The sequence below is a fragment of the Chiloscyllium plagiosum genome, unplaced genomic scaffold (assembly GCF_037043375.1).
Source record: "Chiloscyllium plagiosum isolate Xiang-an unplaced genomic scaffold, Cpla_swu_hap1 HiC_scaffold_13, whole genome shotgun sequence".
Classification (NCBI taxonomy): Eukaryota; Metazoa; Chordata; class Chondrichthyes; order Orectolobiformes; family Hemiscylliidae; genus Chiloscyllium; species Chiloscyllium plagiosum.
The window spans coordinates 26,035,008-26,054,213 of NW_028270151.1; the positions used below are offsets into that span (position 1 = coordinate 26,035,008).

Genomic DNA, 19,206 nt, shown 5'->3' on the forward strand with positions numbered 1-19,206 from the left:
TGAATCTTTGATTTAACAGATATATTCTAAATTTATCTGATTTAGCACCTGGTTAGTTGCATATCTTGACTGAAGGCGCCCTCTCAAAATGGGGGTTCATCTCCACAAGACCATTCGATATAAAAGCAGAAATAGGCCATTTGGCCCATTGAGTGCCGTCATTGGATTGTGGCCGATATGTTTCTCAACTATGTTCTCTTGTATTCTCCACATAACCCTGTCTTAAATCAACTCAATACCTGGTCCTCCTCAGCCCACTGCAGCAATGGGTTTCACAGAGTCATCACCCTCTGGTTGAAGAAATTCCTCCTCATCTCAATTCTAAAGGGTGGTCTCTTCACTCTGAGGCTGTGCCCTCAAGTCCTCATCTCTCCTATGGATGGAAACATCTTCTCCATGTGCTCTGCATTCAGGCTTCTCAGTATTCTGTAAGTTTCAATTCGATCACTCTTTGTCCTTATAGACTGCTTTAAGTTCACGCCTCGACTCCTCAATCATTCCACATATGACAAGCCCTTCATCCTTTGATCATTCTTGTCAACATTGTCTGGATCCCCTCAAGGCCACCACATTCATCCTTAGATATCGGGTCCAAAACTATTGGTAATTTTATAAATGCAGTCTGACTACAGTCTCATTACATCCTCAGGTGTACATCTCCACTCTTGTATTCTAGCTCTCTTGAAATGAATGGCAACATTGCATTTACTGCTAACGGAATCTGAATGTTAACCCAAAAAGAATCCTGGACTAGGACGATCAAATCCCTTTGTGTTTCAGATTTCCAAAGTCTTTCCCTATTTAGAAAATAATCTCTGCCTCTATTCATTTCCACCAAATTTCTTAACCTCAACTGTTCAACATTATATTCCATTTACCACTTTTTTGTCCACCGTCTGAGGCTCTCCTGTTCTCTCAACATGGCCAGTCCCTCCACCAATCTTTGTGTCATCTGAAAACTGAGCAACAATGCCCTCAGTTTCTTAACCTAGATCATTAATGTATAACATGAATAGTTGTCCCAACATGGACCACTGCAGAACTCCACTAGTCATCAGCTGTCATCCTCAGAAAAACTCCTTTATCCCTACACTCTGCCTGCTGCCAATCAGACAATCCTCTATCCGTGCTAGTATCGTCCCCCTCACACCAGGAGCTCTTATATTATTTCACAGCTTCCTGTGCAACACCTTGCCAAAAGTGTTTTGGAAATCCACTATTGCATTCACTGGCTCTCCTTTGTCTAACTTGCTCATTACCTCCTCAAAGAATTCGAACTGATTTGCCAGGCATGACCTCTCCTTGATAAAACTGTGCTGACTCAGCCTTATTTTAATATACACTTTTAAATACATTGCAACCTCATCTTTAATAATAGACTCTAAATGTTTACCAATGACCAAGATCAGACTAACCAGCCGAAAGTTTCCTTTCTTCTGCCTCCCTCCTTTCTTAAATCAGAGTGTTAAATTAGCCTTTTTTCCAGTCGTCAGGGACTCTCCCTGACTCCAGTGATTTCTAAACGTTCACCACCAATGCCTGAACAATGTCCTCAGCAATATCCTTGAGAACTCTGGGGTATAGTCTTTCTGGTCCAGATGATTTATCCACCTTCAGACATTTCAGCTTCTCACCACATTCTCCTTAGTGATGGTCTCTACACTCTGCCCCCTGACTCATTTGAAGTTCTGGTATACTGCTGGTGTCTTGCACTGTGATATATGATGCAGAGTACCTATTCAAATCCTCCACCATCTCTTTGCTTCATCCTCCCCTTAGCATCTTTCCTCTTTCTTGGGATGAATTTCTGCTGTGCCTCCAGAATTTCCCCCAAAATTCCTCCCATTCTTGCTCCTCTGACCTCTTCCTCATGTCTTAGTGGTTTCCTTACTCAATTGGAAAACTGATACATCTGATGCAATCCTCTCCCTCTCAAACTGTGAGGTGAATGCTGTCATATTATGTGGCAGAAAATTAATCAGGAGAAAGAAACAACATTTTCAAAAGCCCACTGGGGGGCTCCTTCACCTTTAGATCCCTCATCAAGATTACCATATTACACATTACTAAATCTGGAGTTGCCTGTTCCTTAGTGGGCTCAACCACAAGCTATTCCAAAAAGCCATCTCACAGACATTCACAAATACCATTTCTTGAGATTCACTACCAATCTGATTTCCCCAGTATACCTGCATATTGAAGTCCCTCACAATTATTGTAATAATGCCTTTTTTACATGCCTTTTCTATCTCCTGATTAATTTTCTGCCCCACATCATGACAATTGTTTGGAGGCCTTGGCCCAGTCCCAATCAGAGACTTTTTTTCCTCTCCTCCACACATACATATTCTACCCATCTGACTCCATTTCATTTATTGCTGGGGCAATTTTGTTTCTGAGGAACAAGGAAACTCCACCCCCTCTGCCCACCTACTTCTCCTTTTAATGCAATGAGTAACCTTGCATATTTAGTTCCTAGCCCGAATCTGTTTGCAGCCACATCTCTGTGATGCCCACAATATCGTACCTGCTATTTCCAATCTGCACAACATGGTCATTTCACTTGTTTCATGTACTGAGTGCATTTAAGTACAAGATACTCAGTCCTGCCGCCCTTCTCATAGTTATCTCTTTATCTTGTGCTTGACGTTGGATTCTTGACCCTTTCCATATTCTCTGTCCTAATATTTGTTCTGGAAACTTGAATAATCTTTGATGATTTGCCATTCACCATTTTTAATTATTTCCATAATTTCCATACAACTGATTACCCTCACTACATGTATTTGGTTGAAAGACCTATCCGCAGACTTAGTTAGGCAATTGGCCAGGATGCCTGACCCATTGTGGTTCAGGTGGAGACTGACTGATCATAACAGCTTCCTCCTTCCCCAGTACTCGTGCTGTTGTCCAACAGATTTAGATCTATTTCTCCAAAAAATTACAACAAAAAAATGTAGACATTGACATTTCTGTCGCATGTAAAAGTCCACATATGTCACAGGCAACAGATGAATAAATTAGTGCACTGAGGACCAATTTCAACAAGTTTATATGTTTTCAGTACGAACTAAGGTTTTTTTGGAACATCTCGCCTTTATTGTAACCATTGCACTCATTCATTTCATATTCTAAATATCCAGGAGACCAAATTGAATTGACTGATATTTGACCTCTGGGACTCTAGGAAGATGCCAAAATGGGTGATCTTCTGGGCACTCCTGGTCATACATGCTTGCACAGGTGTCAGCATTGTCCTTTACTGTGGTAAACTGAGCACATCCATTATTGTCACAGAGTCTCAGAGTCATAGAGATGTGCAGCACAGAAACAGATCCTTCCATCCAACTCGTCCAAGCCAACCAGATATTCCAAACCAATCTAGTCCCACATGTCAGCACCCGGTCCATATCCCTCCAAACCCTTCCTATCCAGATGCCTTTTGAATGTTGCAATTGTATGAGCCTCCACCACCTCCTCTGGCAGCTCATACACGTACCACCATCTGTGTGAAAAAGTTGCCCCTTAGGTGTCTTTTATGTCTTTCCCCCTCACCCTAAACCTATGCCCTCTAGTTATGGACTAGCCTACCCCAGGGAAAAAGACCTTGTCTACTTATCCTATTCATGCCCCTTCTTATTTTATAAACAATGTCACCCCTCAGCCTCTGAAACTCCAGGGGAAACAGCCTGAGCCTATTCAACCTCTCCCTCTCGCTCAAATCTTTGAACCCTGGCAACATTCTTGTCAATCTTTTCTGAAACCTTTCAAGTTTCACAACATCCTTCCAATAGGAGGGAGACCAGAATTGCATGCAATATTCCAAAAGTGGACTGTGCTGTACAGCCACAACATTATCTGCCAACTCCTGTAATCAATACTCTGACCAAAAAAGGAAAGCATACAAAACGCCTTCTTCACTATCCTATCTACCTGTGACTCCACTTTCAAGGAACTATAAACCTGCTCTCCAAGGTCTCTTGGAGTGTTCAGCCACACTCCCTAGGACCTTACCATTAAGTGCATGTATTCTGCTAAGATTTGCTTTCCCAAAATGCAGCACCTCACATTTATCTAAATTAAACTCCACCTGCCACTCCTCAACCCATTGGCTCATCTGATATAGATCCCATTGTAACCTGACATAACCTTCTACGCTGTCCAAATCACCTCCAATTTTGATGTAATCTGCAAACTTACTAACTGTACGTCTTATGCTCGCATCCAAATCATTTATATAAATGACGAAAAGTAGTGGACCCAGCACCGATCCTTGCGGCACTCCACTGGTCACAGGCCTCCAATCTGAAAAACAACCCTCCACCACCACCCTCTGTATTCTACCTTTGAGCCAGTTCTGTATCCAAATGGCTAGTTCTCATTCTATTCCGTGTGATCTAACCTTGCGAACCAGTTTCCAATGGGGAACATTGTTGAAAACCTTACTGAAGTCCAAATAGATCACGTCTACTGCTCTGCCCTCATCAATCCTTTTTGCTACTTCTTCAAAAAACCCAATCAAATTTGTGAGACATGATTTCCCATGCACAAAGCCATGTTGACAATCCCTAATCAGTCCTTGTCTTTCCGAGTACACGTATATCCTGTCCCTCAGGATTCCCTCCAACAACTTGCCCACCACTGACATCAGGCTCACTGGTCTATAGTTCCTTGGCTTGTCCTTACCACCTTTGTTAAACAGTGGCACCATGTTTGCCAACCTGCAGTCTTCTGGCACCTCACCTGTGACTATTGATGATCCAAATATCTCAGCAAGGAGCCGAGCAATCACTTCCCGAGCTTCCCACAGAGGCCTAGGGTACACCTGATCAGGTCTTGGGGATTTATCTACTTTTATGCATTTCAAGACATCCAGCAATTCCTCCTCTCCAATATGGACATTTTTCCAGATGTCACCATCTATTTCCCTACATTCTATATCTTCCATGTCCATTTCCACAGTAAACACTGATGCAAAATACCCGTTTAGCATCTCCCCCATCTCCTGTGGCTCCACACAAAGACTGCATTGCTGATCTTTGAGGGGCCCTATTCTCTCCCTAGTTACCCTTTTGATCTTAATGTATTTGTAAAAAACCTTTGGATTCTCCTTAAGACTATTTGCCAAAGTTATGTCGTGTCCCCTTTTGCCCTCTAGATTTCCCTCTTAAGTATACTCCTACTGCCTTTATACTCTTCTAAGGATTCGCTCGATCTCTCCTCTATACACCTGACATATGCTTCCTTCTTTTTCTTAATCAAACCCTCAATTTCTTCAGTCATCCAGTATTCTCTATACCTACCAGCCTTTACTTTCACCTTAACAGGGATGTACTGTCTCTGGACTCCCGTTAACTCATTTCTGAAGGCTTCCCATTTTCTAACCATCCCTTTACCTGTGAACATCTGTCCCCACTCAGCTTTTGAAAGTTCTTGCCTAATACCGTCAAAGTTGGCCTTTCTCCACTTTAGAAATTCAACTCTGATCTGTCTATCTTTTTCCATCACTATTTTAAATCTAATAGCATTTTGGTTGCTGCAATAGGAATGTTTTTGTAATACCTTCAAATTAGTTTTCCAGAATTCCAGACAGGATTTGACACTGCGACATGGGATTAATCTGATCAATTGGTTCACTTAATTTTGTGTTTATTATTCTCTGCTTTAGGATGGCATATAGCCTAATGTTGAAACTTCTCAAAGTTTTATCCATCATTCGGGGATTTGCCTTTTGTTGGTCTTTTCTTCAGCATTCCTCATTGAGGGAGTGTTGGCCATCTAGCTTGAAGTAACAATCATACAACACCAGGTTATAGTCCAACAGGTTTAATTGGAAGCACACTAGCTTTCGGAGCAAAGCTCCTTCATCAGGTGATTGTGGAGGGCTCGATCGTATAAATTCTGTGTTACGATCGAGCCCTCCACAATCACCTGATGAAGGAGCGTTGCTCCGAAAGCTAGTGTGCTTCCAATTAAACCTGTTGGACTATAACCTGGTGTTGTGTGATTTTTAACTTTGTACACCCAGTCCAACACCGGCATCTCCGAATCATAGCTTGAAGTACAGTGTGAGGAATGGCGCACCAAGGATTTACTGTTTTTTGTCAAATAAAACATTGCTGTTTATTATAACCAATAGAACCTGAAGGATGCCCAGACTGAGCTTTTCGGTTTGCAATGGAACTATCCAATTTAGTGCTGTGTCAGTGGCAAACAATTGTCCAGGGCTTCCTCTGTACAACCATTGCATTTGACCACAATAATAAGTCCATTGTAATTGCAGCCACCAATATTGCCATCAATGGATGCATCTGAGATGAGTAGACATGTTTAGGTAGTATTCTTCACTGCACCTGTTCCCCCATTACTTGCTGCACAGCTAGATCTTCACAACTGGCCAAACACCATTAATTATGATGGTGATGACACAAAGTGGATTATAGGCATTGAAGAATTTGACACACAATGATGTTGAAGCCCTCCGATTAGTCTGGAAGCAGGCAGACTGTTGACTGACACAAATATATGGACTGTAATAGTTCACAAGAAGGCCCACTTTCTCAGAGCAACTATAAAGAGCAAAGTGAAGTCATATGTGCTTCCCAACTGTACATCCTATGCAGATTTATAGTTGGATCCATCACAAGAAGTGCTCAATAGATCCATTTCAATTTCCTCTGATAATGAAGATAAATGGAAGAGAAATGAGTAACTGACATCTTGGTTACAGATACATCATAAGTTAAGAGAACATGCTATTGCACATTTCTACTCATAAATAAGTAACAACATAATTATCAGAATAATTGGTATTTGACAATGAATTAATGCCTACCTGAACAGATGACACTAGCATCATTTGTGTGTGTGCACTGACGGTCTCCGCTGGATGCAATCGGGCATTCAGTCAAACGGATTTCATTGCCAGTGCAAATGTGGATATAATTCCATATTGGCCCATTTCCCTCTCCAAAGTATGCACCTTCTGGAGTTGAGATCGCAGCCCCACAACCAAGTTGATTGCAGACCACAGCTGCATCTTGTAAATCCCAATAGGTATCACATACTGTGTTCCAGGTGTCATCAAACATTATCTCCACTCTTCCTGAGCAGGTATTATTACCACCAACTAACCGTGGTCTCCTTTTTCCTTTGTCCAAGAACAATGAACATTTTTCATTGAATTTATGTTCATCTGGATGAATTTATTCTCATTTAAATTAAAGTATGCAAAAAATGAATCATTCAAACAAGAAAAGAAAAATCATGAAAAACTTCAGAAGGAACTGAAGACCTCAAAGTATTCTCATCTATCATAGGAGTGAAATATTCCAGTGCCACAATGAAAGAATTTGAATTGCTTTGGAACACCTGTTGGAACCCCTGTTGGAGCTAATGTAGCTCGTACTGTCTGAGAAGCTCAGAATTTTCTGAGTAAAGGAACTATAAGGGCCTATGTCTTACTGCAACTATGTCCTGTCTGCATGTACCATTAAAGTGAAATTTACATTTTAAATAAAATTGAAGTTTCTGCCAAGTTTATACAGAGATAAATCAGTTCTCCACTGGAGAGCAGTCATAATCAACTTGTTAATTAGTTAGTTTTAACTGGTTACTGTAGCTCCAATAGAACTGGCTTTCTCTGCATCTGTAATAACATAAATACTTGGACCTAACTGCTTCCATGGAATACCGCTGGATAATGTGTAAAGCTGAGAATTTGGTGAGTTAATAATTTTAGTGAGGGGGGGGTGATTTTATTTTCCATTTTTAAGGTATACCAAGGTCGTTTGGCCATATTGAATATGCATCCTGCAGTAGGTACAAGTCATGAATGCACCATGTGTCCTCAACAAGTATGTTTGCAAGAAATATCAGTTGCTGTAGAAGGTTTATTTTGGGCTTCAGAAGTAGCATCTGCAGTCATTGAGGTGCAACTGCTATGCAGAGATGGTTACGGTGCAGATTTAAGAAATGCATGCAACAAATGACTGGGTTTCCTGGAGATTGTCTATGAGAACTGCAGAGGTAGCGCAGGGATATTCTACTGAACAAATGTTGCTGATGAACAATGTTGCATTTAGATACTGATGAGGATGGAATTGTTCAATACAATACAGCAAGAATGAAGTCCCTGACAACAGAGTGACTGAGCTCCAGGTGAGGAGTAAGAAGAATAGAAAAGCCATGATGATAGTGAATTCATTAATCATGGAAAAAACAGGCATTTCTGAATCCACACTTTTGACACCAGGATGGTATATTATCTCCATGGTGTCAGGGGCAAGGGTGACACAGAGTGACTGCATGTTATTATTCCAGGTGAGGGTGAACAGACAGGGTTGTGTTCCATTTTAGTACCAACAGTACTAGGTAGATGAAGTCTGGAAAACAGATATTTGAGGAGTTAGGAGACAGAACTTCAGCTTTAATATCAAGAGTATTTTCAGTGCCATTGTCTATTAAACATGCTTAGCTCAAAAAATTGATGGACAATAAAAGGCTTCAGATTTTGGTTACATTAGAACAATGTTTCTGGGACAGGGGCAACTTGCATAACATTGGTGAGTTGCATCTTATTATCAGGGCTATTATCCTGGCTGTGACATGTTTTTGCTGCTTTTGCCTTTTGGATGGAATCCTGAGAGGTCAGTCAGAATGACTGGAAGAACAACTGGGAATTGGAAACAGAAATGTAGTCAGCAATATTATTTGAAAGATAATGTTAACGTAAGTATTTATTAGAATCAGTTTGTGGAATAATGTGAAAAAAGGTAATTAAAAGCATTCTATCTGAATACTTGATGCAGGATTCTGGGTAATCCAAGATGGAGGATAGGAAAAATTTCTGGTTGTAACAGCTGCTCCTTTTTTGAGGTATTTTAGGTGCTGGAGGTAATTCCCTTGAATTCCAGGAGCAGCAATTACTGTTTTATATGCTGTTGCATTGTCTTGGAACTTTGGAAAAAACAAGTCAAAATAACAGCAGTTTTGAAAGGGACAAGAACAGACAAAGGAAGCACATGGTGAGGTCAGTGCAGGAGAGGAAGAGAGAAAGAAACTGACACCACAGTGTACCTGCACAGTACTGCCTTTGCTATTTAAATTCATGTATCACTGGAAGTCGGAGTGCATCTGGGAAAATTAACAAACAGTGAAATCTACAACTGATCTTGGAGGAACTGTTTGTGGAAAGTTCACAGCACAGAATCAGATAAGTGTATTGTTTTAATTGTGGCCCACAGAAAGTCTGCAGTAGTGAGTAGAGTGCGTTATTTCTTGATTAGATGTTTTTTTGAGATATGTCTCTTGATTAAACTTAAAATATAAACCATAACTATTAATTTAACCTGGGGCATTTTTTTTTTGCAGAGGAATAAGACAGTGTTATTTTCTGGATCTGTGCATTGTGAAGGAGCAAAAATGGCCTTTAGTACAGTGATATGTGCTTCTTGTCAGATGTGGGAGTTTAAAGAGAGTTTAAGGGGTACTGTGGATTATATCTGCAATAAATGCTGTTGCTAGCAAACCTTATCAGATCAAATGGATCTGTTGGAGAGACAGTTAGAAGCAGTGAGGAATTTGCAACAGCAAAAGTATGTGATGAATGGCAGTTATAGGAAGGAGGGAAAGTCTCAGATACAGTCACATAGATGGGTCAACTCCAGGAAATGTAAGAAAGCTAGTGCAGGAGTCTTCTGTGGCTATACCCATTTCAAACAAGTATGCTGTTTTGGAAAATGTAGGGGGTGATGGATTCTCAGGGGAACGTAGCACGAGCAGTCAAGTTTCTGGTATTGAGACTGGCTCTAATGCAACGAGGGGTACATCAGGTTCCAAGAAATCAACTGTGTTAGGGGATTCTCTAGTCCGAGGTACAGACAGACATTTCTGTGACGAGCACCGAAAAATCAGAATGGTGTGTTGCTTCCCTGGTGCCAGGATCAAGGATGTCTCAGAGAGGGTGCAGAATGTTCTCAAGGGGGAGATGGGGCCAGCAAGAGGTCATTGTACACATTGGAACCAATGACATAGGAAGGGAAAAGGTTGAGATTCTGAAGGGAGATTACAGAGAGTTAGGCAGGAATTTAAAAAAGGGTCCATGAGAGTAGTAATATCTGGATTACTCCCGGTGCTACAAGCTAGTGAGGGCAGGAATAGGAGGATAGAGCAGATGAATGCAAGGCTGAGGAGCTGGTGTATGGAAGAAGGATTCACATTTTTGGATCATTGGAATCTCTTTTGGGGTAGAAGTGACCTGTACAAGAGGGATGGATTGCACCTAAATTAGAAGGGGATTAATATACTGGCAGGGAGAATTGCTAGAGCTGCTCGGGAGGATTTAAACTAGTAAGGTGGTTGGGACCCAGGGAGATAGTGAGGAAAGAGATCAACCTGAGACTGGTACAGTTGAGAACAAAACCAGTCAGGAACAAGCAGGGACAAAATAGGATTTATAAATTAAACTGCATTTATTTCAATGCAAGGGGCATAACAGGGAAGGCAGATGAACTCAGGACATGGTTAGAAACATGGGACTGGGATATCAAGGCAATTGCAGAAACATGGCTCAAGGATGGGCAGTACTGGCAGCTTAATGTTCCAGGATACAAATGGTACAGGAAGGACAGAAAGAGAAACAAGAGAGGAGGGGGAGTGGCATTTTTGATAAGGGAGTGCATTACAGCTGTGCTGAGGGAGGACATTCCTGGAAATACATCCAGGGAAGTTATTTGGGTGGAACTGAGAAATAAGAAAGGGATGGTCACCTAATTGGGATTGTATTCTAGACCCCCTAATAGTCAGAGGAAAATTGAGAAACAAACTTGTAAGGACACCTCATTTATCTGTAAGAATAATAGGGTGGCTATGGTAGGGGATTTTAACTTTCCAAAGATAGACTGGGACTGCCATAGTGTTAAGGGTTTAGATGGAGAGAAATTTAATAAGTGTGTACAAGAAAACTTTCTGATTCAGTATGTGGGTGTACCCACTGGAGAAGGTGCAAAATCTGACCTACTCTTAAGAGATAAGGCAGGGCAGGTGACTGAGGTGTCAGTGGGGAAGCACGTTGGGGCCAGGAACCATAATTCTATTAGATTTAAAATATTGATGGAAAAGGATAGACCAGATCTAAAAGTTGAAGTTCTAAATTGGAGAAAGGCCAATTTTGATGGTATTAGGTAAGAACTTTCAAAAGCTGATTGAGGGCAGATGTTCGCAGGTAAAGGGATGGCTGGAAAATGGGAAGCCTTCAGAACTGAGATAACGAGAATCCCGAGAAAGTATATTCCTGTTCAGTTGTAAGGAAAGGCTGGTAGGTATAGGCAATGCTGGATGACTAAAGAAATTTGGGGTTTGGTTAAGAAAAAGAAGGAAGCATACGTAAGGTATAGACAGGATAGATCGAGTGAATTCTGAGAAGAGTATTAAGGCAGTGGGAGTATACTTAAGCGGGAAATCAGGAGGGCAAAAAGGGGACATGAGACAGCTTTGGCAAATAGAATAAAGGAGAATCCAAAGGGTTTTTACAAATACATTAAGAACAAAAGGATAACTACAGAGACAATCGGGCCCCTCAAAGATGAGCAAGGCGGTCTTTGTGTGGAGCCGCAGAAAATGGGAGAGATACTAAATGAGTATTTTGCATCAGTATTTACTGCAGAAAAGGGTATGGAAGATATAGAATATAGGAAAATAGATGGTGATATCTTGTTACAGAGGATGAAGTGCTGGATGTCTTGAAACGCATAAAGGTGGATAAATCCCCAGGACTTGATCAGATGTACCCTAGAACTCTGTGGGAAGCTAGAGAAGTGATTGTTGGGCCTCTTGCTGAGATATATGTATTATCGATAGTCACAGGTGAGTTGCCAGAAGACTGGAGGTTGACTAACGTGGTGCCACTGTTTAAGAAGGGTGGTAAGGACAAGCCAGGGAAGCATAGACCAGTGAGCCTGACATCAGTGGTGGGCAAGTTGTTGGAAGGAATCCTGAGGGACAGGATGTACATGTATCTAGAAAGGCAAGGACTTAGTAAGGATAGTCAACATGGCTTTGTGCGTGGGAAATAATGTCCCACAAATTGGTAGAGTTTTTTGAAGAAGTAACAAACAGGATTGATGAGGGCTGAGTGGTAGATGTGATCTATATGGACTTCAGTAAAGCATTCAACAAGGTTCCCCTTCGGAGACTGGTTAGCAAGGTTAGATCTCATGGAATACAGTGAGAACTAGCCATTTGGATACAGAACTAGTTCAAAGGTAGAAGACAGAGGGTGGTGGTAGAAGGTTGTTTTTCAGACTGGAGGCCTGTGAACAGTGGGGTGCCACAAGGAATAGGTGCTGGATCCTCTACTTTTTGTCATTTACATAAATGAAATGGATGCGAGCATAAGAGGTCCAGTCAGTAAGTTTGCAGATGACAGCAAAATTGGAGACGTAGTGGACAGCGAAGAGGGTTATCTCAGGTTACAACAGGATCTTGACCAGATGGGCCAATGGCTGAGAAGTGGCAGATGGAGTTTAATTCAGATAAATGTGAGGTGCTGCATTTTGGGAAGGCAAATCTTAGCAGACTGTTACTGAACAAAGACACCTTGCAGTGCAGGTTCATAGCTCCTTGAAAGTGGAGTCGCAGGTTGATAGGGTAGTGAAGAAGGCATTTTGTATGCTTTCCTTTATTGGTCAGAGTATTGAGTACAGGAGTTGGGAAGTCATGTTGCAGCTGTACAGAACATTGGTTAGGCCACTTTTGGAATATTGCATGCCATTCTGGTCTCCTTCCTATCGGAAAGATGTTGTCAAGCTTGAAAGGGTTCCAGAAAAAACTAAAAGGATGTTGCCAGTGTTGGAGAATTTGAGTTATAAGGAGAGGCTGAACAGGCTGGGGCTGTTTTTCCTGGAATGACGGAGGCTGAGGGGTGACCTTATAGAGGTTTACAAAATTATGAGGGACATGGATAGGATAAATAGGCAAAGTCTTTTCCCTCGGGTGGGGGAGTCCACAACTTGAGGGCATAGGTTTAGGGTGAGAGGGGAAAGATATAAAAGACACCTAAGGGACAACAACTTCACGCAGATGGTGGTACGTGTATGGAATGAGCTGCCAGAGGAAGTGGTGGAGGCTGGTACAATTGCAACATTTAAAAGGCATTTGGACGGGTATATGAATAGGAAGGGTTTGGAGGGATATGGGTCGGGTGCTGGCAGGTGGGACTAGATTGGGTTGGGATATCTGGTCAGCATGGACAGGTTGGACTGAAGGGTCTGTTTCCATGCTGTACATCTCCGTGACTCTATGACATATTGCATTCATGAGAAAGCTAATTATTTCAAGCTGTGAGTAAAGAGAACTGTGTGATTTAATTATTTATGGGTGCTGGGACCCCAGCTATTCACAATATACATTAATTATTTGGATGAGGGAACAAAATGTATCATCTCAAAGTTTGCAATATTATCAAGTTGGATGGGAGGGTGAACTGTGACAATAATGCAGAGATCCTCCAGCATGATCAGAACAGGGTGGGTGAGTGGGCAACTCAATGACAGATGCAGCATAATTTGGATAAATGTGAGGTTATTCACTTTGGAATCAAAATCAAGAAGGTAGATTACTACCTGAATGGTGTAAATTGGGAGAGGGGAGTGTACAGTGGGACCTGGGTGTCCTTGTACACCAGTTGCTGAAGGTAAGCATGTAGGTGCAGCATTTGGTAAGGAAGGCAAAAGGTAGGTTGGCCTTCATTGTGTGAGGCTTTGTGTACTGGAGCAGGGATGTGTTATTGCAGTTATACAAGGCCTTGCTGAGGCCACACCGAGAATATTGTGTGCAGTTTTGTTCTCCTTTTCTGAGAAAGTTAAAAATCACACAACACCAGGTTATTGTCCAAAAGGTTTATTTTGAATAACAAGCTTTTGGAGCACTGCCCCTTCATCAGGTAGCGAATGAGGCAGGATCATAGGACACAATTTATCGTAAAAGATCAAAGTGTCATACAACTGATATGATGTCTTGAACAAACCGAGATTGCTGCTGACTTTTAATCATTTAGAATGGGGTTGCAGGTTTCAATTCATTCATATTTAAATTCTAGGACGGCTTTCAAGTCACATTTCCGAGATAACTTAAGGTTTATAAAAGTAGAGGTGACACCTCAGCTCAGACACTGCATTAAAGATGTGAGGTTAGAGACTGTCTGTCTCCTAAACTTGAGTCACACTGGCTCTATTTCCAAAGGAGAAATTTATAAAATGTCACATGGATTGATTGCCTACAAATTGTGGGCTTTTTGAACAAAATAGAATGGATCTGCAAATACAAATTCACCCCATAGATTTTTTGTGCGTGTGCGTGCATCCATGTGTGCATGTGATGGAGAGAAAGAGAGAGAGAGAAAGTGTATGTTTGTGTGTATGTGAGAAAGAGAGTGTGAGCGTATGTGCACACTTGATAGAGTGTATGTGTGAGTGTGATGGAGTACATTTCTGAGAGAGAGAGAGTGTGTGTGTTTGAGAAAGAGCATGTGTATGAGAGAGGGTCTGTGTGTGTGCGATCATGTGTAACAGCATGTCTGTGTGTGTGCTTGTTTGTGAGTGTGTGTGTGAGAGTGTATAGTCTAGTAGGGTCACCTGTAGTGTGACAGGAACCTCAGATCCTGTTTGGGGCCATTCTCATGGTGACTGAACTTGGCTATCAGCCTTTGCTCGGTGACTCTGCATTGTTGCGTACCTGAAGTCCAACTTGGAGGACGGTCACCTGAAGATCTGAGGCTGAATGTCCTTGATTGCTCAACTATTCCCTGACTGAGAGGGAACATTCCTGTCTGGTGAATGTTGCATGGTGTCCATTCATCCGTCGTTGTAGTGTCTGCTTGGTCTCTCCCATATTCTGGATTAATGGTGCTGGAAAAGCACAGCAGTTCAGGCAGCATCCGAGGAGCAGTAAAATCGACGTTTCGGGCAAAAGCCCTCATTCCTGATGAAGGGCTTTTGCCTGAACCGTCGATTTTACTGCTCCTCAGATGCTGCTTGAACTGCTGTGCTTTTCCAGCACCACTAATCCAGAATCTGGTTTTCAGCATCTGCAGTCATTGTTTTTACCTGGTCTCTCCCATATACCATGCCTCAGGGCATCCTTGCTTACACTGTATGGGATAGACATGTTGGCTGAGTCACATTCATACCTGCCACACATGTGGTGTCCCCACATGTAATGGCAGCACTCCTGACGACACACTCTGACATGTCTTGCAGTGGTTGCAATGATAGGGTTGTACAGTGTTGTGGTCGATGTTGTCCTGAAGGCTGGGCAGTTTGCTGCGAATAATGATCAATTTTAGCTTTGGTGGTTGTTTAAAGTGAGAAGTGTATGAGTAAGATCTTGGCAAAGTACTCATCCTTATAGATAATATTTTGCAGGCTGTGAAGAACATGATTATTTTCTCTGCTCCTGGGAAGTACTGGACAACAAAGGGTACCCTATCAGTTGCATATCATGTCTGTCTCCTGAAAAGGTCATTACGGTTTCTCACTGTGGCACGTTGGAATTGGCGATCAATAAGTTGAGCATTATATACTGTTCTTATGAGGGTGTCATTCAGCACCTTCAAATGTTTGTCACATTCCTCCTCATCTGACCAGATCCTGTGTATGCATAGGGCTTGTCCATACGTGGTGGCTGTTTTAATATATTTGGGGTGGGAGCTAGAGAAGAGCAGCATCATGAGGTTACCCATGGATTTGCAGTAGAGAGAAGTATTGAAATGTCTGTCCTTGATGGTGGTGCGTGTGTCCAAGAATGAGACTGATTCTAAAAAGTGATCCATGGTACGTCTGATGATGGGATGAAACTTGTTGATATCAATGTGTAGTTGTTTCAATGATTCCTCAGAGGAAGAAAATGTCATCAATATATCTGATGTAGAGTGTTGGTTGGAGATCCTGTGCAGCAAAGAACTCTTGTTTGAACTTGTGCATGAAAATGTTGGCATAATGGGGTGCAAATTTGATGCCTACAGCTATTCTGTGTGTCTGTGCGGATGAAGAACTGGTCGTCAATGGAGAAGATGTTGTGGTCGAGGTTGAAGTGGATGAGTGTCTGGAGATTGACGGTTGTTAGTATTGAATGCTGAGGCTGTTGCTGTGATGCCCTCATCATGGAGAATGCTGGTTTAGTGTACCGAAACATCCATTGCTATGACGAATGTTCCTAGTTCGACTGGTCTGTGGCTGCTGAGTTTCTCTAAGAAATCTGTGGTGTTGTGATGGAAGCTGGGGGTTCTCTATACAATGTACAAACCAGAACCTCCACATAATTTCTGAGAAAGGATGTTCTAACTCTCTAGGAGTGCAGCAAACCTTTACCAGTCTGATTCTGGCGATGGCAGCAATGACGTACAAAGAGAGATTGGCTGGGTTAGGATAGTTTTCACTGGTGTTCAGACAAATGAAGGGGGAGTCTCACAGAGACTTATAAAATTCTTAAAGGTAGATGCAGGGAGGATGTTCCTGATGGTAGGTGCATCCAGAACCAGGGTCACAGTCTGAGAATTCAGTATGGACAATTTAGGATGGAAATGAGGAGACAGTTATTCACCCAAACAGTGGTGAGCCTATGGAATTCATTAACACAGGAAGTAATGATGCCAAAACATTGAATGTATTCAAGAAGGGGCTAGATATAGCACTTGGGGCAAATGGGATCAAAGGTAATGGGAAGAAAGCAAGGATTAGGCTATTGATTTTCTTTTCATCATTTATGTCAATGATTTAGATGTGAATATAGGAGGTATAGTCAGTAAGTTTGCAGGTGACACCAAAATTCGGGTGAGGAGGACAGCAAAGAAGGTTACCCCAGAGGACAATGTGATCTTGATCAGATGGACTAATGGGCTGAGGAGTGGCAGAAGGAGTTTAATTTAGATACATGCGAGGTGCTGCATTTTGGAAAAGCAAATCAGAACAGGACTAATACACTTAATGGTAAGGTCCTTGGGAGTGTTGCTGAACAAAGAGACCTGAGAGTGCAGGTTCATAGTTCTTTGAAAGTTGAGTTGCAGACAGATAAGATAGTGAAGAAGGTGTTTGGTGTGCCTTCCTTTATTGGTCAGAGCATTGAGTAGAGGAGTTGGGAGATCTTATTGCAGCTGTACAGGACATTGGTAAGGCCACTTTTGGAGTATTGTGTGCAATTCTGGTCTCCTTCCTATCGGAAAGATGTTGTGAAACTTGAAAGGGTTCAGAAAAGAATACAAGGATTTTGCCAGGATTGGAGGATTTGGGCAATAGAGAGATATGAATAGGCTGGGGGCAGTTTTCCCTGGAGTGTTGGAGACGGAGGGGTGACATTATAGAGGTTTGTAAAATCATGAGGGGCATGAATAGGGGAAATAGACAGTCTTTTCCCTGAGGTGAGGGAGTCCAGAACTAGAGGGCATAAATGTAGGGTGAGAGGGGAAAGATATAAAATGGAACTAGGGGGCAGCTTTTTTCACACAGAGGGTGGTGCATGTATGGAATGAGCTGCCAGAGGAAGTGTGGACGCTGGTACAATTGCAGAATATAAAAGGCATTTAGATGAGTATATGAATAGGAAATGTTTAGATGGATATGGGCCAAGTGCTGGCAAATGGGACTAGATTAGGTTAGGATATCTGGTTGGCATGGACGATTTAGAACGTAGGGTCTGTTTCCGTGCTGTACTTTTCTATGACTCTATGACTCTGTGTTGGATGATCAGCCATGATCATGATGAATGGCAGTGCAGGCTCGAAGGGTAGAATGGCCTCCTCCTGCTCCTATCTTCTATGTTTCTGTGATTGCAGTGTGATTAAGACTGGGAGCTGAATACTCAAGGACATTCATCATTTAGGAAGAATAGACAAAAAAAAAGAAAAGAAGTGAAGTATTACTTTTGATTAATACTAATTTCTTCAACTTTCCATTTTCAAAGTCCCCTACCACTTCTGAGAAATATTTCTGCATCATTCTCCTGAAGACAGGCACAAAGAAATTGTTTTTCAAATACACCAATTTCCCATTCTCTGTTCTTCTGTCTAGACCAGTAAAGGATGAGTTATTTGATAAGAAAGACAGAAAACAATGGTGTGATATTGTGCAGTTGATAGCTAAGAGATCCTTGTTCAGAAGTCACAAAAAAGACAGCATTATATTCAGAAGGCAAATTGTATTTTGGCCTTCATTGCAAGGGACATTGAGTACAGGAGAAAAAATATTTTGCTGCATATTTATGGTGTTGTGTTCAGTTTTGGTCTGCTTACCAAAGAAGGGATGCACACTCCCTTGAGGTAGCACAAAAGGGTAGAACAGACAAATTATAAAGTCAAAGAGTCATAGAGTTATACAGCACAGAAACAGAAACTTCAGTCCAATTTGTCCGCACCAACCAGATCTCCTAAAATTATTTTGTCCTGTTTGCCAGCTTTGGCCCACATCACTTTGAACCGTTCCTATTCATGTACTTATCCAGCCTTTCAAATGTTGTAATTGTACCTACTTGCACTATCTCCTCTGGTAGCGCATTTGATACACATAACACCCTCTTCATGAAAAGTTGCCTCTCAGGTCCCTTGTGAATCTTTCCTCTCATACTTTAAACCTATGCCCACTTCTTTTGAACTCCCCTACCCTGGGAAAAAGACCTTGGCTATTCAACCCAGCAATGTTCCTCCTGATTTTATAAGGTGATCTATAAGATCACCTCTCATTCACTGATACTCCAGGAAAAATATCCCAGTCTATTCAGCTTCACCCTACAGCCCAAACCTCCAATTCCAGCACCATACTTGTAGATATTTTCTGAACCCTTCCAAGTTCAATAACATTATTCCTATGGCAGGGAGACCAGAATTGAATGCAGGATTGTCATTTCAGGCAAACTTTGGGAAACTATCCCTGCATTCTTTAGACTTTCAAAGAAGGAAAGGTGATTTATGTTACTTTGAAAACTGTGACGGCACAGTACACGGTCAAAGTAGATACGATGTTTCCCTGCCTGGTAAGTATAGAACAAGGCAACCACTCAAAAGATCATGAATCATTGGAATTTTCTGACAGCATGCTGTTCAAACTCCATAAATGAAGAAAGGAATGTACTACTATATATCCAGTCACCAAGATTGAAAAGGCAACTACAGTCTGAATCTCACATAAAGCATGAACTACGTTTCCCATATTGATGATT

At 41.8% G+C, this 19,206-nt stretch overlaps 1 pseudogene across 1 annotated transcript in view; it reads right to left on the minus strand.

Moving 5' to 3' along the window:
• Positions 1-19,206, minus strand: part of LOC148148276 (scavenger receptor cysteine-rich type 1 protein M130-like) — a 60,252-nt pseudogene that overhangs the window by 20,083 nt on the left and 20,963 nt on the right. The window contains exon 6 of the transcript XR_015759257.1: positions 6,836-7,150. The product of XR_015759257.1 is annotated as a scavenger receptor cysteine-rich type 1 protein M130-like (transcript). The remainder of the gene's footprint in view (positions 1-6,835; positions 7,151-19,206) is intronic.